Source organism: Mytilus galloprovincialis, chromosome 1 (assembly GCF_965363235.1).
Source record: "Mytilus galloprovincialis chromosome 1, xbMytGall1.hap1.1, whole genome shotgun sequence".
NCBI classification, from domain to species: Eukaryota; Metazoa; Mollusca; class Bivalvia; order Mytilida; family Mytilidae; genus Mytilus; species Mytilus galloprovincialis.
In genome coordinates this window covers 82,344,361-82,369,296 of record NC_134838.1, presented here as the reverse complement: position 1 = coordinate 82,369,296, position 24,936 = coordinate 82,344,361, and the positions used below count along the sequence as shown (strand labels likewise).

General features: G+C 34.7%; 1 long non-coding RNA gene across 1 annotated transcript in view; it reads right to left on the bottom strand.

Annotated features, from left to right (window-relative positions):
* The window catches only part of LOC143041900 (uncharacterized), a 45,071-nt gene extending 21,457 nt beyond the window's left edge, over positions 1–23,614 (bottom strand). Inside the window, exon 1 of the long non-coding RNA XR_012967830.1 lies at positions 23,491–23,614. This is a non-coding gene — a long non-coding RNA (uncharacterized LOC143041900). The remainder of the gene's footprint in view (positions 1–23,490) is intronic.
* Between the last annotated feature and the right edge of the window lie 1,322 nt (positions 23,615–24,936).

Below are 24,936 nucleotides of genomic sequence, written 5' to 3'. Positions count from 1 at the left end.
TTAATAACGAATATTACCATTTTTTGGCGCTATTACTTTTTATCTTAAAAACACATAATAAATAGAGAGTCAGACACACTAAAATAGAAAGCTCTAAAAAACAATCGCTGTTTCTGAAATCGTGTTATATATGTAAGACTCAGATCGACGTCCGGTCTCTAATCGACGTCCGTTCCTCAAATCGACGTCCAAATCTGACGTCACAATAAAATAACATTCCAAATCGACGGCCAATTTTATGACTGTCTAATCGACGTCCGATTTTGAGCTTCTCTAATCAACGTCCGTTTTTGACACAGAATACAAAACTGAAGTGAACCGATAGTAGCTGAAACATTTAAACCTTTAAACATATTATGTGAGACAAATAAAATATATTTAGGGACTTATCATTATTTACCTGGGAGGGGGACTGGTCATTTTGAAATCAAAAGTATAAAATTTTCTTGATCCCCCCATAAAATTTATCTGTTTTGATTTGATCCCCCCTGTAAAAAAAATAAAAAAAATGTGACCCCCCCCCCTCCCCTCTATTAAACATGCCAAAATGTTAACATGCAATACACTTATCATGTTATTTCACAGAAATATTGCAAACATGAAATATTTTCAGTGAATTGAGTCCAAAACCATATTTGCAGGAACATTGCCTTGACATAGGACTCTTTCATGAATATTAAATGGGTAGAGCAAGCCAGTGCTTTGGGGAGCTTTTTTTTCTAACTTCCTTTATTGGGCTATTAAAGAAACTTGTTGAGACAGTAACTGTACATTATTTACTAAGAAGGATCTATTAAAAAAGAGGGACGAAGCTCCTACATGTCGTTTGGTTTTCTTAGTCTTTGGGTTGCATTACTAATTGCCTAATTATTATGAATAGGAATGACACACGCTCCTTGATGTGGATCAATTGGATTAACTTTATATCAAGAAAAACTTTAATATGCATGATACCTATTTCGGATTGAAAAATAAATTATGTACATGTATAAGTGTAAACAATTGATATAAAAAAGAAGATGTGGTATGACTGCCAATGAGACAACTCTCTACAACTATAGGTCACCATACGGCCTTCAACAATGCGCAAAGCCCATACCGCATAGTCAGCTATAAAAGGCCCCGAAATGACAGTGTAAAACAATTCAAACGAATAAACTAAAAGCCTTATCTGTGACCAATAATTTATTATTTATTGATATTGGACATTAAATTAAGACGACAACAATCAATCGGGTGTAGTTTTGGCAAGTAGTGCCGTCACATTGGACGTAAATTAGAGTATCAAAATATTGGACGTCGATTAGAGTATCAAAATATTGGACGTCGATTTGAGAATGTGACGTCAGATTTGGACGTCGATTTGTGAAACGGACGTCGATTTGAGGAACGGACGTCGATTAGAGGCCGGACGTCGATCTGAGTCTAACATATATATATATAGTGCGTCTATACTATATTATTTACAATTATATACATTTTAGTTAATGGTTTCATTATAGAATGTCTTTGAAACAATAACATACATGGCACATTAAAAAAGACAATTTATAGAATGTTAAAATATACATGTAATTAAAACATTCATAGACAAACCTGACCATGCAGCATGTATAAAGCATAAAAACTAAGATCAATCAATATATAATAGTACATACGAGTAAGTTAACTCAAAGGTTATTTTGGTTCAACCATAGTTTGACGTAATCTAAATAATTCTAAGAGATACATTCTTCCATAAACATCATAAAATGAACCAATTTCATCGTTAAAAGCATAACCAATATCGCCAACTAAAAATAATACTTGTGCACGTGGCGACAGTTCCAGAAAACTTACATTTCTATCATTAAAAGAGGCAAATAAGGTGAAAAATTTAGACCTGGTTTGTTCAAGAGATGTACACCCGAGCAGAAAATGTTCTAAATCTTTTGACTCCCCTGAACCACAAATGGGACATAGGTTGTCCTCGGACATATGCATTCTAAAAAGAAACTGCTTTAATGGCAAATAATTTGTTCTTGCGAGCAGTTTAAGACGAGATGAATTAAAATCGCCTATGTCCTCTAAGTATAACTGGCTACCTGTCTTAATATAGCAGTGCTGATACAAATCAAGGCTACTTTTAGTAGTAACATCAATAATTAAACTTTCCCTTATGGCATTACAATATTGACAGTTAAATTTATCAGACCCAATACTTTCCGTGTAGGTGTTCATCTCTTGAACATATTTCCAGACACTTTCGTTTAATTGAACCATTTCACTAAAGACTCGCTTGCACAGTCTATCGTCTGGTAGGTTATTAATCCTTTTAAAGTACGCAACTTTTTGGCGGGTGATAAATGCAGATACGGGTTCCCATCCAAGCTCGAGAAGGAGAGCGGAACGGGGAATATTCATTTTAGTGTTCATAATGATCTTAGCTGCGCGGTATTGCCAACTGTCGATGATCGATATATTTGTAGCTGAAAGTGGCATCCAGACTGCGCATGCGTGTGTTAAAGAAGGCCGGAGCACTGAGTTCCAAAGGGCGTCTCCAAATTTAACACGGTTAAAATTTCCATGCTCACCGAGGACACGTAACAAATAGTTCAGCATATTATTCATCTTATCTTTCAAATAGTTATTTACATGGAAATTTGACTTTAGTGATCTATTTATTTAGTAACCGAGGTATTTATATTCGTTTACTTCCTCGATATTTACATCACCAAGAGACCCGACTCGTTCCGGATTCAACCGCTTCCCAACCACTAGAACTTTAGATTTCTTATGATTAAATTTCAAGTTCCATTTAGTTGCGAAATCGTGTGAAATCCAAAGTAACGTCTGTAAGTCTTCTGGCGATTTGGCAACAAGTACAACATCATCTGCAAATAGGAGACAATTTATAAGTTGTTGCGAAAGATCCAATCTTATGAGATTGCGAAAGATCAAAACCTACACCGCTTTCATTAAGCATATCAACCAAGTCATTCATGAGCACAGAGAATAAAGTGGGTGATAATACACAGCCTTGTTTGACACCATATTCCTGTTCAAACCAGGTAGATTCAATATCAACAAATAGTACCTTATTTTCTACATGACTATAAATATTCTTAACTAGACGCCATACCTTCCCTTGTATCCCATTTTGCCATAATTTAACAAAAAGCCTATCGCGCCATACCCTATCAAACGCCTTTGATAAATCCAAAAAGGCTAAGTAAAGGGGTCTTTTAGAAGAGCGTGACAAAGCACAAATACCTTGTAAAGCAAATATTTGATCTTCAATGCGTCGATCCTTTCGAAAAGCGCCCTGGTTTTCCCCAAGTACTTTGTGTTGTTCGGGGAAGTTCACGATATGTATTTCCAAAGTCTTCGAAAAAAGTTTATATACATTTGATGACAAAGTGATACCTCTGTAATTATCTAAATCGTAAACAGAACCGGATTTATAGAGAGGTTTTATAATCCCCCTCTGCCATTCCACCGGTAACTGTTCGTGATCAGATATGAAGGTAAACAGATCACACAAAGTCTTAACCATCGTATCACCACCATATTTCAAAAAACTCGTTCGGAATATCATCGAAGCCGGGTGCTTTTCCTAGTTGAATCCAACGCAGTACATCTGAAATAGAGTCACTCGAAAAAGATACTGAAAGCAAATTTTCGCCACGGCCACGGTTGCTCTCAATTTCAGATAACAGGTTTGTGACATGGTTTTTGAAATCGGGTTTAGTAGTTGTGTCTTTTCCGATTTTGCTAAAATGAGTTTTTAGACACTCACTTATGTCTGCATCGTCCTCGATAAAATCGCCCTTATTGTTGGGATCGATAATTCGACTGGGGTTAACATTTTCTTTCGGACCTCTGAGCAGTTTCCAGAAAAATTTACTATTTTTATTAGTAGCTATGCCCTTAACCGTGAGACACTTAACCTTTCTGTCGAATTCCTTACGCTTAATGGCTTCATGAAGTGCTAATTTCCGTTTTTTTATAAACGTCAGAAATATGAGTTCCGAGTTGGCTATCATGATTTCTTGTTCTATTATGTAAACGTTGCAATCTATTTGCATCACGTCTGAACTTTAGCATTCGATCTAGGGGTTTGTCCCAAAAGTTTCTATATTTTTTTACAAACGGAACTTTTTTCATACCCATATCAGCCGCGTAGTTAACTTTGGCTTTCCAAATATCCCAAAGAACATTTATATCATTTGATGTTTCGTGCCAATGTTCATCGAATACATTGTCTATGTTAACTTTGAATCTGTCCCAGTCAACATTTTCAGTTTTCCACATAAGCCATGTCGGATTTCGCAGTTTATTAACGTCGTCTCGTTGTTTACGCAACCGAATCCAAATAATTACATGGTCGCTATGGAGATGTAAACTCCCTGGCATCCAGACTGCGCATGCGTGTGTTAAAGAAGGCCGGAGCACTGAGTTCCAAAGGGCGTCTCCAAATTTAACACGGTTAAAATTTCCATGCTCACCGAGGACACGTAACAAATAGTTCAGCATATTATTCATCTTATCTTTCAAATAGTTATTTACATGGAAATTTGACTTTAGTGATCTATTTATTTAGTAACCGAGGTATTTATATTCGTTTACTTCCTCGATATTTACATCACCAAGAGACCCGACTCGTTCCGGATTCAACCGCTTCCCAACCACTAGAACTTTAGATTTCTTATGATTAAATTTCAAGTTCCATTTAGTTGCGAAATCGTGTGAAATCCAAAGTAACGTCTGTAAGTCTTCTGGCGATTTGGCAACAAGTACAACATCATCTGCAAATAGGAGACAATTTATAAGTTGTTGCGAAAGATCCAATCTTATGAGATTGCGAAAGATCAAAACCTACACCGCTTTCATTAAGCATATCAACCAAGTCATTCATGAGCACAGAGAATAAAGTGGGTGATAATACACAGCCTTGTTTGACACCATATTCCTGTTCAAACCAGGTAGATTCAATATCAACAAATAGTACCTTATTTTCTACATGACTATAAATATTCTTAACTAGACGCCATACCTTCCCTTGTATCCCATTTTGCCATAATTTAACAAAAAGCCTATCGCGCCATACCCTATCAAACGCCTTTGATAAATCCAAAAAGGCTAAGTAAAGGGGTCTTTTAGAAGAGCGTGACAAAGCACAAATACCTTGTAAAGCAAATATTTGATCTTCAATGCGTCGATCCTTTCGAAAAGCGCCCTGGTTTTCCCCAAGTACTTTGTGTTGTTCGGGGAAGTTCACGATATGTATTTCCAAAGTCTTCGAAAAAAGTTTATATACATTTGATGACAAAGTGATACCTCTGTAATTATCTAAATCGTAAACAGAACCGGATTTATAGAGAGGTTTTATAATCCCCCTCTGCCATTCCACCGGTAACTGTTCGTGATCAGATATGAAGGTAAACAGATCACACAAAGTCTTAACCATCGTATCACCACCATATTTCAAAAAACTCGTTCGGAATATCATCGAAGCCGGGTGCTTTTCCTAGTTGAATCCAACGCAGTACATCTGAAATAGAGTCACTCGAAAAAGATACTGAAAGCAAATTTTCGCCACGGCCACGGTTGCTCTCAATTTCAGATAACAGGTTTGTGACATGGTTTTTGAAATCGGGTTTAGTAGTTGTGTCTTTTCCGATTTTGCTAAAATGAGTTTTTAGACACTCACTTATGTCTGCATCGTCCTCGATAAAATCGCCCTTATTGTTGGGATCGATAATTCGACTGGGGTTAACATTTTCTTTCGGACCTCTGAGCAGTTTCCAGAAAAATTTACTATTTTTATTAGTAGCTATGCCCTTAACCGTGAGACACTTAACCTTTCTGTCGAATTCCTTACGCTTAATGGCTTCATGAAGTGCTAATTTCCGTTTTTTTATAAACGTCAGAAATATGAGTTCCGAGTTGGCTATCATGATTTCTTGTTCTATTATGTAAACGTTGCAATCTATTTGCATCACGTCTGAACTTTAGCATTCGATCTAGGGGTTTGTCCCAAAAGTTTCTATATTTTTTTACAAACGGAACTTTTTTCATACCCATATCAGCCGCGTAGTTAACTTTGGCTTTCCAAATATCCCAAAGAACATTTATATCATTTGATGTTTCGTGCCAATGTTCATCGAATACATTGTCTATGTTAACTTTGAATCTGTCCCAGTCAACATTTTCAGTTTTCCACATAAGCCATGTCGGATTTCGCAGTTTATTAACGTCGTCTCGTTGTTTACGCAACCGAATCCAAATAATTACATGGTCGCTATGGAGATGTAAACTCCCGAGTTCGTCGATGAAAACCGATTTGACATGGTTACAAAGCGCTTCCGATAATAAAATATAGTCAATTGCAGACTTCTGGTTAATATTAAGAACCCTGGTGTAAAAACCTTCACAGCAGTTCATAGAGTTGTCAATTTCTAGATTTACGGTTTCTGAGAATTGACGAAGTCTTACACCGTTGTAGCTTTGTTTTATATCGGTTACTAACGTCTTGCCAGTAAAATCGCATTTATACTTAGGAATTTACCATTAAAGTCGCCCGTAAGACAGATCTCGTACCCGAGCCGGCGAAAAACTGAACAGTTTTCCAAAAGCTCGTAGAACAGCTTATCAGTAGTGGGTTTATCCACTCCATCATTTGGAAAGTAAACAACCCCCTACAGCCGTTTAAACATTATTCATTCTGCACAGGATTCAAAGTCGTTCAAAACCATCGTCTCGACACTATCAATTAAGTTTTCGTCTAAAATCTTTAGCCGGGAGTTAACACATATACCAATTCCACCCTTATCTTTAGAACCAGTACGACATTTTCCTACCCAGACATAGTTATTGTGCAAGTCACGAGGTTTGCAGTTTGTGTTCATTTCGGGATTATTTCCCCTAAATTAAAATTTTTACCAATTTTGGGGGGCTTTTTTTCAGAACTATTATAGCACAGTAAGATAACTGTAACCAGAAACCAGTAAAACAAGATAAAATCAATTGTACACGTTTGTCTTTTTTTTAAATGGTAAAAAAAGCATAGAAATTTAAAAGATCTATCTTTCTAGAGTCAACGCTTCCTAAATCAATAGCGCTGAATTATCAATAAGTCATAGTCCAATGTTTACTAAGTTCATTTAATTCAATTCGTTTGTTTTATAATTGGTTTTCTTACTGAGCCTGTTCACGAATGCAGGGACTTCTTATACTAGTGTAGAACGTCCCTGAAGAATGGCATCCTTTAAAACTAAATTTTGCCATTTGCCATTTTCATCTGTTTTTACATAAGATAAAGCTTCCGCCTTATTTAACTAATTTTTTAATGTCCATCTGACATCTTGACAACTAGCCCTTGGAAATTACAGTTAATTTTATTTGAGTTTGTCTTTTTATAAAGGACTTTTACGTTTTGATTTTCCTTGGAGTTTTTTATTGCTGCAATTTTACTTTTTAAATTTCCAACCGGACAAGGAATCAGAGCTATGCATGAAGGAAATACTATCCTGTACATTTAAGATGATTTTAAAATTTTATAACAACAAACATGCAAAGAACAATTGTATACAATTATGGCCCGCTGAGGAGCTAAATATCCAAATGAGCCATAGTTGTTATATGATACCGAAGGAACATATTACTTTCAATAGTAAATCGTACTATCCACACTTATCTGTGTCCACACTTGTACTATCAATAGTAAAATATTGTAACAGATTGTCAAAACACTTACGTTAGAAACCAGTTTGGAAATTCACCTCTTCACCGGGCCATAGTTGTATATTGTATAATGCTAGTACCGAAATACTGGCTTCTGTGGTTGTGATAGGCCTACTCTCTAGGACTAACACAAAGCAAGTAGAGAAGCAGTGATAGCTAGTATATATTTGTTTAGGGGCCAGCTGAAGGACGCCTCCGGTTGCGGGAATTTTTCGTTACATTGAAGACCTGTTGGCGACCTTCTGCTGTTGTCTGCTCTATGGTCGGGTTGTTGTCTCTTTGGCACATTCCCGATTTCCATTCTCAATTTTATAACATTATTTGACGGTACCAATTATGTTGCATCAGGTGCTTATTTCAACTTAAAATTGATAACTGCATATTCAAATAGAACAGAATCAGGACTCTCATGTAAAAATCTAGTAACGGCATGACATAAAATATACTTGCGATAAAATTCAACTTGCAACTTAAGCAAAACTTTTGTTTGACTGTATTGGCTATTCTATTAGTACCCCTCGAATGTTTTAGACCCTGCCTATTTATATCTGTTTGGAATCATTTCATAATGCTATTCATCATTTTATAAAATTTGATAGACGTGTCCTGCTATCTATGATATTAGACAGCAATATAAAATTAGAACTTCAGTTCAACTGTTTCTAAACGTCTAAATACTACAGGTCAACCTTTACGTGTCAAATGTTAAACAAATATTATTTCAGAGTTTTATATCTGTGATTGGATATACTTAGACTAAATAACATATACTTTTTACTGTATGATAATAGCATTAAATCAACGTAAATTCCATATTTTTTAGAATTGGTGCTTAGCGGGCTGATATGAAAAGTTTATCACATGCTTCGATTGTTATCACATGCCTTTTCGTAACGTTATCGCATGGCATTCCGGTGATACTCGGCAAATTCCGGAAAATACACCTCACAATGCTACGTTTTCGTTTTCTATGAAAAAGTTTAAACATTACAAAGTAGTGTACAAAACAATTATTTGGATACTGGAAAGTATATTGTGTAAAATAATACACAAAAAAAACCCACAAAATTATTGAATAAATGCATTTTTAAAAGTTTCAAACATAATTTAGAAAGTTACTTTAAAAAAGTTGACTTTTCCAAACAGTGTTCATTATGTACATTTTTGTCGATTCGTCCATATTAAAATATGTTTCTTCTCTGTTGAGGCATATGATAGAAAAATTTCATATCGAATGATCTAAATTTGGTGGGGGGTCATTTGGGGTCCGACGTCCGTGAACTTTTCCCTCTTTAATTAAACTTCTATTTGGGAAACACGTAAAAGGATCAATTAATGAATCTGTTATTTTCTCCATTGTTGAAGCATATGATAGAAAGATCATAACATGTCATTTTTCATATCGCATGTATCATCAGAGCCCTTGGGCTGATATTGAACCTAGGGCTGATAATACATGCGATATGAAAAATGCCATGTAATAATCTGATATTATTGCATAGCAATATAATATTTCCCACAAAAAAAAAGTTAGTGTGCAATAAATTCTAATATTGCACTAGTGCAATAAATCTTCAAAAATCATGACGTAATCAACGACAAAATCTTAGTTAAAACCAATTTTTACTTTCAAATATTATATTGCTATACAATAAAAGGGTTATTGCATGTTTATTAGGGAATATTGTCATCGTAGATCATATATTGCACTCGCAAGCTCGTGCAATATAAAATTCTACTCGGGACAATATTTCCCAATATTCATGCAATAATAATAACAATAATACTTTATTCCGGAAGCAATACAGCTTATAGGATACATATACACAATTTTACACCAATATAAGAATATTAAGCAATAACCCTATAACAAAATTTTTAATATAATTTTAAATATAATTTTCAAGCTCAATGTCAAGCACAATGAAAGTTTGACCTGCATATAACCGAATAAACAATATATTGAATAGACATTGATTTGACGAAATTGTTTTCTGGTGAAAAGCAATTTGATTTTTAAATTATTTCAATTTAAATATTTTGTTTAAAGGTACAATAAAAGTACTTGATCGAAAACAAGTACAACTTAATCTTATTTTAATCAAGCCCCCATGTATAATATTGTTTTGTTAAAACTAACAAATTTTATAAAAGTTCTTTTAATGTTTAATTTAATCTACAGAATTACACCTACGCAAAACATTTTTCAAACAATTCGCTGTCAATTTAATTTATTTGCTAAATCGTGATGTTTTCTGAAATAATATATAACAAATACGTGATTTGTCATCCGATGGACACCATTATAGTAAAACGCCTTTGGTGTGTAGGTGAAGGTAATATCTTGAACTGTGAATATCATTTTAATGTAAAGTATAACACAAGCGTTAGCCTTTCAAAAAGGCTATTCGACTCTTAGCTGATGAAAATGGAAAGTGCTCTCGCTTTGTAACTTAATTCATTTACTAGAATAGCCACGTGCATCAATCAGCAAATTTTACCACATTATCGTTTAACGTTGTTGTTTACTCCAGAAGATTCGACTATTTATAGATAAAGGTTACCTGTGTAAAATCTAATTGCTAAAATAGAGAGGACAAATCCGATACTCTACGGGATTGAAGGACATTTACTTGGTTTGGATTGTCCTAACCAATCAATAAACTTTGATTATTCACGTCTCGTAATATCTTCCAATCAGGAAGCAAGAAAAATTCACGCAATATCTGTCCATCGTTCAATTCTTAATCTCGACTCCTAGGAGTCTAAGAGTCGAGAATCATCCTTTCGGAGTAGTCCAGTCCTACAGACAGATTGATTGGTTATTTGTCTGACTAGTCTTCTTTAAAGGAGGGCAGTATACCTAACTTAATAATTTTCGAGAAATGATATTCGGATCGTTAAGTCTGATACTGCAGCTGTTGGGTTTTTGTTGTATTTCATACAGGTGGAGTGCCTGTTAATCGTAAGGGTATACAGTATTGCTTGCCAGTCATACATAGTTTTCTCCCCGCAACCCTTGTAGTACGGTGACCGAGTAAGGAAAAGTCGCTTATTTAAGGAGTTTAATTGTCATTCGGACTATACGGCTATAAATCACAGTATTGGTAGTTCAAAGGTTAAACTTAACATTTTGACTTGTCGTCAAAAAATCGTACGGTGCAATTTTCGTAAAATGGGCTTTGAAGTACGTTAATTAACTTGAACGAAAAATCGACTAAGAAAAGTTTTGAGGTCAACATTGTAAAATAACATCCGTGATATGATTTCTGTTATTATATACATTGTTGTTACACCTTATTCATATTATTTTAACGATTTCAAAGAAAGTTTAGCAAAATTAATTCGTTATTAAAGAGTTTTTGTAAAAGTTTAACACTACGAATACTTTGCATTTAATAGAGTGCGTTCCAATTTCATTTCATGATTTTTTTTAACGCAAAATGTAAAATAATTAACATTTATATGTTATTTCATACATTTGTACCTTTATTAATCAATAATATCAAATTCATTTGTCTCAGAAGCACTATTTCAGCAATTCAAGCCAGACAAAATTCATAACGCTCATATGACGGAGCTATTCGAAGCTCATATACAGCCTCTTATAGATACATATACGCTATTGGGATGTGATGTATTACTTACATTTACATACTGGGATATGTTCCCTGAAGCAGTAGACATTTAGCTGTCAAATGTTAGAGCAGAACGAGAGGGAAATTGGTCTCTTCCTTGAGATCGTCATCTCAAATGTAAAATTATATTTTTGTAACCAACCGTACTCCACGAAGGTGGATGCCATTTAACATACTCGATATGCTTCAATTTTCTGTGACCATTTGATCACCTTTTATAGATGGCTACTTTGCTTTTTAGACAGATTCCTGGACATTTTAAAAGTACTATAACATGGCAACAGAAAAGACCGTTATAAAAGCCTCAAGGGGATTAGATGGCACTGTAGGCATAACAATTCAAAAGTCTGCGCTTGTTAGATGGGCCCTTACTAGACATTTCATAGAATCCATTAGTCGTGTAATACTGAAAATGGATGGAAATGCTGAAAATTATGCAAATTCACAGTAAGAAACAAAGCCGACAGCAATGAACAGAGATGAAGAACATGTTATTGCCATTGTGAACCATCTAAATGATCCATGACTGATCCCTTTGGTGTGGAATCCCACCCTCAATGTCTTATCAATATCTCTTCTTAAATGCATGCTTCAAGACATATTCGAGGTTCTTTGCTCACAGTTGTCGAGGAAGGCTTGAAAATGTCTAAACATTTTATCATTAGTGCTCTTTCTTAAGATCACAAGGAGATTTTATAGTCCAATATCAAAGTCAAACACAAACCTGAAAAATAAATCGGGGGAAATACTTTCAGGTCGCATAAATCCATAACTTACTTGTAATTAGACGTGCACTAATTTCGGCAAAATGTAGAGATGATGTTATCATAGAACATGTGTTGTCGCACCCATTCCATTATCCCCTTTTCAAAATGACGGCACCATGAGAAAATCATGCAAGTCGGATTTTGTGAAGCAATTCGAATCTTAAGTCTCTTGTGCACTTTCCCTACCTTCCTTTATATCATCGCTCACAACTTACATAAGAGATGGTATGGCATTGGTTCAATTTATTAATGCTAAGAAAGGTAAAACATGCGGCGACCTTGCAGCTTACTATTAAAAAATATATCCCAATGAATTTCTATGGCGCACATAGTAGCACATGTTTTTGACCGCTACGACACGAACAACTCTATAAAGTCTGCCGAAAGGGAACGCCGCACAGAGACTACAGCTTCCATCAAAGTGTATCAGATTATAGAGCGGAGAAGTATTCCTGACTGGAAAACCTTGACAAATCCGATAAGATTCCACCTGATGTGAGCTTTACATAGTCAGAACGTTTGAAACTTAGTTATTTATACCAACACTGTTTATGGCTGTCGTAACTTGTTCAGCACTCAAGAGAAGGCCTATACCCAATGCCTTAAACTTTGACACGGAGTTAAGGGAAATGTGAAAAAGTGGAAGAACAATCATAAAGACCTCTTATACAATTGTAATTGTTTTGTGTGTTCGCTACTATAAAAATAGGACACATACAAGCGAGTTGTGGTTGCAGATGTGGAACATTAGCAGTGTAAATGATGGGCGGAGATTTTCACCCATTCAATAACTATGTGTCTGTCTTTCCCCAACAATTTGTAAACTATTGCCTGCTGCACATGTACTTACCGGATGCGACGCAACTTCGTCTCTGTTTGGAGTAGGTATACAAACTGTCTACAAGACTTCGAAGGACACGCACGACTATTTCAGTTGTGTTTAGAGTTTCGGTAATATTGACAATGATGAAGCCCTTGTTTTGGCATGAAAGATAATTTCAAAGGTTTATGATCAGAACTATCTCTTTAAAACCACTCCATCATAATAATTATTCAAGTTTACCACAAGTAAGATGTAAGTTTAGTCAGGTTACCTTCCTGCAAGACGGCACTGAAACAGTATGTTTTACGTACTTCGTTTTAAACTAAAAATTTGAAACGCATTACACATTGCTAAACCCCTATCCGGTCACCTTTAGAATACGGTTGGCGTGAGTAAAATGATTCATTACACCCCGTGTATTTTAAAAGGCATATTTCAGCAGAGTTCTTGCAGGATCTTGTGTCTTCATTGAAGGAAAATCTGCATGTGAAAGAGTCATGTGTTTGTTCACTACAAAACCTTACATGTCCGGGGCTTTGGTCCTGTAAAGGGTCAGAATTATGTAGAAATTTCAAATCATGTTCCTTGACAATTAACCAGAAGATATAATTCTGTTGTGTGGATCTCTTTGATTGGAATGTTGAATTGTAACTATTTTCGAATAATTGAGTGCTTTTTAGTTTTAATGAATTTCATGAATAGTCTTATGCAAAATATGCCTTCATGACAGAAGGATGCAGGTAAAAATAATATTCATCATTTATTGATGAGGTTAGATTTTAGCCGGCAAGGTAACTACAGTAATTTTAACAGAATATGTGTTGATCTTGTGTAATAGAACAAATATTTGAAAAACGCCAATTTCCAGAATAAATCGATTTCTTTTTCATTTTTTTTTTAACATTTTCGAGATGATTCATTGAAAATTGATATAAGAAAATGTATGTATCTAAAATTTAACCTAAATTGTTGTATATTTCTTCAAATTTTGAAAGTATAGAAGAAGAAAAAAAAACAGAATTTGATCTTTGACCTCATTTTATGCAAAACTGTTACCACATTTCTTTTTGACGACATCGATATGTCAATAGTACTCATTTTTCCGAATCCAATGATATATAATATAGCCATATAGTATGTTTGACGATTAAATCTAAAAAATATTGGGTCTGGTCACCGTACTATTGCAAGAGCCTGCTGAATTAGATCCTGACTTATAGGATAAATCATTTGGCACAGGAAGGCTTTAAGGCTTTTGGGATTACTAAAAGCAAGTATACGGGTGGTTCGGGAAAGATCTTAGATAGTTTTTTTTTCTTCAATTTCTTTCCAATTTTAGGATAAGGTATGACAATTTGTCAGGATGGTTAGTCAACACAAACGCAACTTTTTTGCTTACAGTTCTCTCCTTATAATGTAATAGTTCATTCCGGTTGACATTGTGAGCACGAGGAAAACCTCTATCAATCTCTTTATTTTTTAGGTGACTGCGAAGCTCTTGAAATCGGTCGGTCACAGTATCATAATGACATTGGTGGATCAATCCGCTTTATTCTGATAGTCTGGAGAGTTTGTCTGTGGGCTTGCAATACAAGTCTGAAAATAGGATTCCATTGTTTACTTGTGCAGCAGTGTCAAGGAATTTGATCTTAGAGGAAGAAATTTATATATATTTCTTAGGGAAACTACCCCTTAACATTGAGGATGCCAACCGTTTGGGCAGTCAAATTGTTTATTGACTTTGATCATAATGCTCACCACTGTTCCTAGATGAATTATAAAAAGTATTTTTTTTTTTTACAACCAATTTTAGAAATATGTATAAATAAAAATAGATGACGTCAGCAATATCAGGTTTACAAAATATCTTTACAATTAATTGTTACTTAATTATAAAAAAGAGATATGTATGTTATTGATTCCCATTCAGTCGGAAGTATAGCATAAAAGAAACATTATCAAGCTATATTTGTAAAGCTTGTAATACAAATCTTTACTCATTGCATAAATACTACTATGTATTCCAAATTTGGCATGTGAAACAACAAAAATTGTAATAAACTATACACCGTCCATTTTCACTAAACTATTACACATTTTTGTTTAGGGGGCAGTTGAAGTACGCCTCCTTCGGTTGTTTTTACTCTTTGGTCGGGTTGTTATCTCATTAGTGACACATTCCCCTCTTCCATTCTCTATTTCATATTTAATTATAAGTTATGAAATATGAACTAAACACTTCATATCAACTTGGTTATGCATCTTTTGCATTCATAGACTTGTTTGTTTTATTCACAGCCTCGTTATTAGTTTTACTATAGAAGAGGTGTACGAGTAGGGACAAGGAGCAATTACAATTTAAAGTAAAGGACGATGATTAGCAACAAGAATATATTAAGCTTACATGTTTTGTCACTTTCATACCCCCACCACCCCTTTTCCCTAAGTTAACTCTTTACCTTCTTATACGCCATTAGCAATGGCACCAAACTGTCTCCCTTTTCTGAATTTGTGAAATATACATAATTATTGATCATTAAAGTATGTTTATCGTACAGCGATAGCACTTAAAATCGAAACTTTATAACAATTAAGTTAACAGAAACCTCTTTAAAACAATCAAACACATGTTAACGTTAAACGTCTTAAAGCGGTCAAATGAAATGTATACAAAATATTTAAATCTATTACAAATTTCATCACTATCGGTTTCTAACAACGACATCACTTAAAGATACGAGTTTAAATTTTGGCTAGCACCTCTTAGACGTGATTTTTCGAATTTACAGTCGTTTAAAGTTCAAATTCTTGCCTGAGGCAACTTTTATAAGAAGTCGGGATAATTTGAGACGTCATATTTTATATGTTCAACCCTATACCGTCTATCATGGTTAGGCTATAAAATATTATGAAAACACCAAGGTTTGAGTTATCATTTTTGTAATGGTTAAGACTAACGCTTTCAAGCAGTTGTTTGAAAAACGAAATATATTCAGATGTATCAGATTATTTTGTAAGCCGTTCATATTGACAATTTCTTGTTAAGCGACAATCATGAAAGTGTGCGTAGTAGCCAACCCTTTATATACTAAATTAAATGTAATTATTCGCTGGTTATATTTATTCTTTTATTTAAAATCAATTTAGCCGCTCTTCGTTTCAACGATGATGTAAATTAGATAGAGCAACATGATCAACGGGGGCATGGTTTTCGAGAGTATCCTAGGATATGGCTAAGAAATATCTTTAAACTGTATGACCATTTTATGACTATCATATGATATATAAGTATATAAAACCGGTATATACTTTTGGAATCAGTCTAAATATAGCTATGATTAGAGACCGGAAGTGACATATCTACACCGGAAGTAGCAAATTATATCCCTTTTACAGAAAAAAGAATATATACACGATTTATTTTTTTGGAATTAGTATATAAGTATAGTACTCGCGTATGAGACCGGGTGTGACATTTTTTAAACCGGTCAAAAATTTGAGTGTGTAAGTTAATCAGCATGTTTTGTTATCTAGCGGTTAAGATAGCAAACAAGCTAACCAAAGCTTTTGTTTCAACTCGCACTCTCAAGTCATTTGGCTGTAACTGATAATATGAAAGTAAACAGACCTAATAAAAAATCCAATTATTCATATCTATACATAATTATGTTTATATCGCTTATATATGACTGTCGGCAGTCTTTGGAGGTCACTTCGATAGTTAGTTAGATGACATCTACTCCAAAAAAGAAATACACACAAAATGATGATACATATTATCGAGCCCATGCATTGTAAATTGTATATTATAGACTTTTTATAATTTGGTATATACGTTTTATAGATAAATGTCATACATAGTTGGCAAAAAGTACCTCTGCTTTAGCCACATTGTCAACTTTAGTACCACTACTGAAAATGTTTGAAACAGAAGGTGTTAAGTTGATAGAATTGTGGGAGCTTTCTGGTAGGTAGCTGTCTACATATTTTTGGTCAAGTAATTAAGGTCACCATAGTCAGTTTTGCATGAAGTGTAGTAAGCATGGTCTTGACCCTTGGCACTGGACGTGCACCATTTTTAAATTTGGCTAGATACTTTGTCTTCTTTAATTTGATGCTGGGGTATTTGGTGATAACATACAGTTTGCATTTTGTCAAATTATAACACAAACACACTTATATAGGTATTCCATTGTCTGTCTTTGAGGTTCAGTATAAACTGTAAATCTGTTCCATGATTGCAACAGCATCAAAATTTATTAAAGTGTTTTATCAGCATCATTTTTTTTTAAGTCGATGTTTATACAACTGTTCTATTGTCAGTATATTTCACTTTTAATCATCCAGACGTGTATATTTAACTAGCTAGTTGATTACTAGGTAAATGCCAATCATCTTTTATTGTTGTATATACAGTCAAATCCTTAACACCTTCATTGATTACTCGAGGCTATTTTCCTATTTACCTTTTTGACACAAATTCCATTCAGGAAACTTCCGTTTTTCTCGGACTTTTCCCATATCAACATTCTCGGACTTTTTCCCTGTCCGTATCTAGTTTGAAAACAGAAATGTCTACTGAAATTTTTTCGAGATTGATATTTTCAAAAATCGGAAGATTTCAAATTTTAACGGGAGGGACGAAAGAGGGTCTGAAAAGCGGGAGATTTTAACTCCCGCCGGAAGAATCACATCTTCAAGATGTGGTATCAGTTCCAATGAGACAAGTCTCCATCCAAGTTACAATTTATAAAAGTTAACCATTATAGGTCAATGTAGGGCCTGACCTTCAACACGGAGCCTTAGCTCACACCGAACAGCAAGCTATAAAGGACCCCAGATTTCACCTGATTACATCCCACATTCAAAACTCTTCTATTTATTTAACCTTCTATTGGGGGAGGGGGGGGGGTCTTCTATAATTGAGAGTGTCATAGCTATATAATACATGTATATTGTTTAATTTCAAATGGACATCCGTTTGTTAAACTTGCCTTCAGGCTGAAAGGTAGATCTTTTCATGATACACAAAAGAGCTCTATAACATATCAAAATATATTCATTCCGCTTTCAAAATAAAACATAGTTTATTGTACAGATATATTTATTATATACATAAAATTAGTCGCTGACGTATCTATTGTTACATACATAATGCTATAAGTATGCCTTAGTTAGTTTTCTCGGTTGAAGTGTTTTGCATAGTTATTTCGGAGCCTTTTTAATATAGCCGATTATGTGGGATTGGCTTTGCTCATTGTTGAAGGCCGTACGGTGACCTCTGATCACCTATGGTTGCTAATTTCTGTGTCTTTTTGGTCTCTTGTGGACAGTTGTCTCATTGGCAATCATACCACATCTTCTTTTTTATACATCTGTCACCGGGGAAACTTGGTAACTTTTGGGGTTGTGTAACAAGAGTCTGACTGAATGGCCTCTTGTTACTGAAACCTGTGTGATGCACCTGATCACACAACGAACGATTGCTGTGAATAGCATTGAGAACTCTGAACTCTGATGAAAACTAACTACTGAGACTTTGGAACTCAGGGGCGTAGCTAGAAAGAAACGATGTGGAAGCAACTACCGCCGAGCGGATCGAGGCGAAAAATTTTTGGGACCCTATTATGCAGAATTTTTTTTTTTCGGTTTTAGGTCATAGGACGGTTAAAAGAGGAGCTATATGTAAACTATTAAAAAATCTTCTGAATATAGTAATACATAAACAACTGCATATTTGTGATACAGAATTTACTCAATATTGTCCAAAATCTGCTCTTCGGGTCTGGGCAGAAACAAACTTCTCTATTCCTTTGTCAACATTCACACTCAAATCCAGTAATGTTATGAAACTTTCGTTGTTCATTGTTGATCGTACATTTGTTTTCATTTACATACGTAGTACCGTGACTGATATATCTCAGGGCCATCATGGCATGGTAGCACTCGCGAGATATTATAAACCAGCGTTCGTGTTCGGCATCGAGCGACCTCCCAATTGAATTCGTCAAAATTACATGCTAGGTCAGTTTCGTATGTTTCAGACAATATTGAGATTTGTTCGTTTGTGATATTTCCTACAACACGATGAAGCAGATACAGCACAAAGAAGCGATTTTCTGATAACTTGACGCGACTCCACTGTCCAGTTGCCTTATCAAATGGTATATGAACGCAAAAAATAATGAGACTTTCCAATACTGTTTTGGCGTGGTTGCAGGGTGATTGTCTCCGGTAGTCTGTCAACCACGCCTCGGCATATTTTCAACGATATTGAAGGGATCTGATAAGTAATGCCGATTGGTACATCTCATTCCAAACTGATGAACTGTACACTGTAAAATGTGCTCCAAAACTACATATCTTTAATTCTTAGACTGAGTATTACAAATTCAAAAGTAAAATCTTGTAAAAGATACAAGTAACCTTCCGATTTTGTTATAATCTTTAAAAAAAATTTATTTTGAAACCAAATGTCGTTATTTAATGATATTTCATCAATTAAAAAAAGTGACAACATAGGTGTTTCCTTTAACATTCAATTTATATTTTTTTATTTTGCCATTTCTTTTTTTGAATGCCGAATCAATGTGAACGCAACTTCGAAGCTACGATCTTTTTCTGAATGAACAGCTTCATCAACACTTGTAACTAGGTTGTCAAACTAATATCCGGGATAGACGGAAAAGACACCAACAGTCTCCGATTCCGATTGACCAACTCATCCTTCTCTCTTCTGCTTTTTTTTTTTTTGTTTTTGTTTTTGTTTTGTGAAAACGACGTGGATGCACGTGCTGTCGTGCCTCCGGGTAGCTACGCCCCTGGTTCAACTAGCAATGAATAAACCAATAATTCAGCATGGAATACTAATAGCCTACTTTTATTACAGATGAACTGTGTGCAGTGTAAAGTCCTGAGTCCAAATCTTCCATATAAAAATTATAAACAAGTATTTATACACAATTGAATTGACAAGTATAGACATAACAAATAACAATTAATTTGAGCAATATTGTTCACTGACAAAGATTAAACTATTTTTAGAACTTGAAGAATAAATATTAAATGATAATCTGATTATGACAATTAAGAACATACATTATGAAAGAGGTAAAATGTCACTAATTAGCTAACAGCTAATTAAAGTCTAAAATATCAAAATTGAAAATTTTAAATTAAGTCGAAAATAATAAACGAAGCTACTTTTTTCCTTGGTCACACTTATTACAAAATATTATATATTGTATAAGCCAGAGGGTGATCTGACACTGACACACAAAGTCCGAATGGGATAACTATTTTACATCCCAGCTGTTTTAGATTAGACAAAAACATTTAAACAATTAATAAAATCTAGTTAAGAACGTCACACAACCATTATAACATAAGTTATATCTTACTACATAATTATAATATATACCCTTTATGACCCCCGAACACGATGTCAACTCGCCCCACTGACCAATCGGCCCACACTAAATCGCCACTTTCTAAAAAAATCGCCCCACTTTTGTTTAGCAACTCGCCCCACATATGAAAAGGGTGAAATACCATTGAATAATCAGTCTGACGACTCGACTTATTTATGAAAAGAGTTAAAATCCCACTGAATAAAGATTTGCTAACTCGCCCCCACTAATAAAAATATCTTGCTTCCTTTAAATATGTTAAATTACTGAGATTAGCCATCCAGTCGTCCTGCGTAGATGTGCGTGTCATGGGTTAACATGCTAAAGGTCTTGAGGTCGATTCCCAGCATAGACAATGGATTTTTTCTACATAAATTTTGAAAGTGTGTCTTTTCTCAATAAATAATACTAAATATTATTGTAGATAAGATATTCCCGCCAAAATCATTCAAAACAAAGAAACTCAAGCTGGGGTGATCTGGTAGGGATGATCCAGCTCAGATGACCCCTGGTAGAACAAAGGAACTGGGATGTAATTAATAGTTATCCCACGAGGACACGGTGTGTCAGTGTAAGATTACCCCGATGGCCGGAGACCAGATGGTAATCTAACACTGACACACCAAGTCCGAATGGGATAACTATTTTACATCCCAGCTGTTTTAGATTAGACGAAAAACCATTTACAATTCATAAAATCTAATTTAGAACGCCACACAACCATTACAATATACTTTATATATTACTATATGATGTATACCCTTAATGACCCCGAACACGATGAGTAGATATCAAATAATGTCACCCCCCCCCCCCCCCCACTGGCCAATCGGCCCACACTATATCGTCACTTTATAAAAAAAAATGCCTCACTCTTGTTTACCGACTCGTCCCAATTTGAAAATGTGTAAAATCAAATTGAACAATCAGTCTGACAACTCACTTATAAACGAAAAGGGTTTAAACCCCACTGAATACAGGTCTGCCAACTCGCCCCACTTATAAAAATATCTTGCTTCCTTTAAGTATGTTTAATTACTGACAGTTCGTATCCAGTCGTCCTGGTGTAGTAGAATCTGTCGTGGCTTGATTTGCTAAAGGTCTTGAGTTCGAATCCCAGCATATACACTGGATTTTTTCTGTGTGAATTTTTATAGATAGTCTTTTCCGTATAATTAATTATAAGTTTTATAGTGGATTTGGCATTCCCGCCAAAATGTTACAGAACAAAGGAAAGCATGCATAACAAAGAAACTCAAACTCAGTGGAGTGATCTGGTAGGGGAGATCTGAGCCGGATAGAACAAAGGAGCTAGGATGTAATGACTAGGATCGTGGTTTATAGAGTGAATCGGCCCACTTTTTCGAGTGTAGATCGGGGTTTTTTTTCGAGTGATAAAACATGCGATAAGAATAATCAAAATCATTGTTTTTTCGTTATTATGATCGTTTTTTACATGACTACACATCTTATTTAAAATACTACAAAATGGCCAGTGATATTGTTGGCTTTTTTCAGAACTACCTCTACCCATTTTTATTGGGAAAATATGCGTAATTTTCATCAAGTTGGGAAATTTAGAATAGAATTTGACTGACACTTCAATTCACAGACCCCCTTTCAATAGCCAAACCCTGCTTTGAAATAAGACTCCTTATTGTCAGTGATGATACCAGTGGCGGATCCAGAAATTTTCATAAGTGGGGGCCCACTGACTGACCTAAGAGGGGGCCCGCTCCAGTCACGCTTCAGTGATTCCCTATATAAGCAACCAATTCTTTCCCCAAAAAGGGGGGGGGGCGGGCCCCCTGCCCCCCCCCCTAAATCCGCCTATGCATACACAAATAGACCCTCAAATCTGCACATATAGTTATTTTAGGCATGAAAAATGTATAAATGAGTGTTTTTCAGTTTGAATTCATGAACAATTACTACTGAAACTGCACAGTTTGGGAAAAAAGTTGTCTTTTTGGGAATAATTTTAAGCCATTTTTATTTCAAATTGAGATTCTTCTCCAGGGGAAAAAGCCTTTATTCTCCATTAATTTAAGGCAAACAATATCACTGATGGCTGTTATCTTACAAATCTTAGCTTATCTTTAAGACATGTTTTTCGATGCTTCTTGATATAACCTAACTTCAGACAATTTTCAAAAATTGTATCCTTAAGACCGTACTATATCTAAGTCAAAAAAATACTTTCGAAAACCTTGCCAGTGTAAATTTTTAACCACTTTGACATATTCCCCATTTCCATTCTCAGTTTTATTATCAATATTTGTTTTTTGTCATTGATCTTTATAACTGACATTAAGAAAACACCAAAACTACATTAATTTGCATTTAATTAATTGTTGAACCTTAGAAAAACTTACAAACATTTATAAAGCAGTGCAAGAGGCCGTTCCAAACGGAGGGTCAAGGATAGTCGACTCTTTCCTTTTAAAAAATGTGAAAACCGCAAAAACAAATACTCTGTCATTTATATGAAAGAAAGGCTGTTTTTAAGTTTCCTTACTACACCCCCAGGTTGCTTTTTTCGTATGACAAGATCTGACAAAGTATTTATGTCAAATCAAGCACAACTTATAATTGACAAAATTTAATAGAATTATTTTATAAACATTTAGTTTCAAACAAATAAATTCTTATATTTGAATTTCGGGTTTAAATCGTTATCAAAACATTTTTCTTTGCCATCTATTGTTATAAATCTCTTAAATTTAAATGATACCAAAGTAGAGGTGAATATATATTACTCAGTTAGTTTAGATCATTTATATTTTTCGGAGTTAAATGTGACGTCTATTTTCACTGTCAAGTACACATAATCATTTTTGTTAAAAGGGCCACAGAGGTAAAAGCCCGCCTCCGGATGCAGGATTTTCTCGCTGTGTTGAAGACCCATTGATGGCCTTTGGTCGGTTGTTTTTTTCTTTGACACATTCCTCATTTCCAATCTAATTAAAAACCGATCTCTCATCGCTCCTGTTAACGGGAGCGATGAGAGATCGGTTTTTAATTAGATTGCCTCATTTCCATTCTCAATTTTACTACGTCACATATATTATTACTATTTTTTTTTCTTTAATAAAACTTTAGATATGAAATAAAAATAAATGCCATACTTATATGTTTCTTCTTGTATTTCAAGGTTTCAAACAACGAATTTGGCCGTGTTTCCAATAATCCTAGATAGCAATATCATGTGCCATTGGTCCCAGCAACTTCCTTCCCTATACTCTACTATATGTGTAAGTTATATTTCAATCAAGCAAGGGAAACCATAAAAACCCTCTGGCAACCATGTGTTTCGACCACACAGACAGATGAACAGAGTTTCAAAGCGATTACTATATGCATCTAAATTTAGGGGAGCGTAAAAAGGGGGGTCACTTTTAAATGATCTTAATCTTTATGTGATATTAGATATTTTTTCATTGGAAACAATTTTGGCAAACTTGACAAGAAAGGGATGCATGACATTAAGGATTTTTTTTATTGTCCTCACAGACTTTGAAACATTGAATTTCATATATAACTACTTCTAATAAATGTTTTTTTATTTCGCTTTTAAAATCTGAATGTGGTAAATGAGGGCTTATTCGAACGAATATATTTTGTGAGTCAACTTATAAGCCTGTCCTCGCCGACTTTGTTGCAATAACTTTGTCTTTTTCAGCAAAACAGCTTATAGTATTTATTCTGCAACATGAACCTGAAGGGCAAAAAATATATTCAAAATATCACAAACCATACATCCAAGACGAAAATTCATCAGATAAGAATGAAGAATGGTATTGCTCCGTGTATAGTTCCATTTATGAATTTAAAAATGTAATTTGGTCATGGACGTCAAAAACTGAGGGAAAATAGCGGGTCACTCAGTCGTATCATCAACAATAGCCACTCAGTTCGAGTAAAAACTCATCATGAAAGGACAATTACTGTCTAAAAAGAGGTAACGGACAACTTTGATCATATTTATTCAAAGACTTTTGTAAAACTTAAAGGACGACGACGACGGACATACGACGACGATGACGGACGACGACGTAGAGATGAGAAAGCTAACTTGGTCCTTTGGTCTTTTGCCTATAGGTGGGAAAATATCCTTTACTATAAGATTATTCAATCATTCTTGTTTTGGGAAAAGATTTGTATAGGCGTTGCCTTTTGTCCAATCCCTTTGTGTAAATATGTACGTTAGATATTTGGACAATGAAATATTTGAATTGAATTGAATGAGCTTAAAATTGCGCTATATAGTTATGTATATATCGATAATACATGTAGTAACATTTTATATTTAATTTCGAATTAGATTTTCAAAGACAAAAACATAAAAACTTAATTGCAATAAATATATTCTCACGAGTTGATACACACTGATTGTAACGGACCATCGTAATTGGCCAAGAAAAAAAAAGAAAGAAAAGTAAATCATGAACAGAAAACGTGATTTTGGTCAGTCTTTTCTTTTGTTGTTATATATTCTTACACATTTTTGGTTTAATCGTCCGTCTCAACTATTTAACCAACAATATCACGCATGGAGTGACATTGGTCACAAT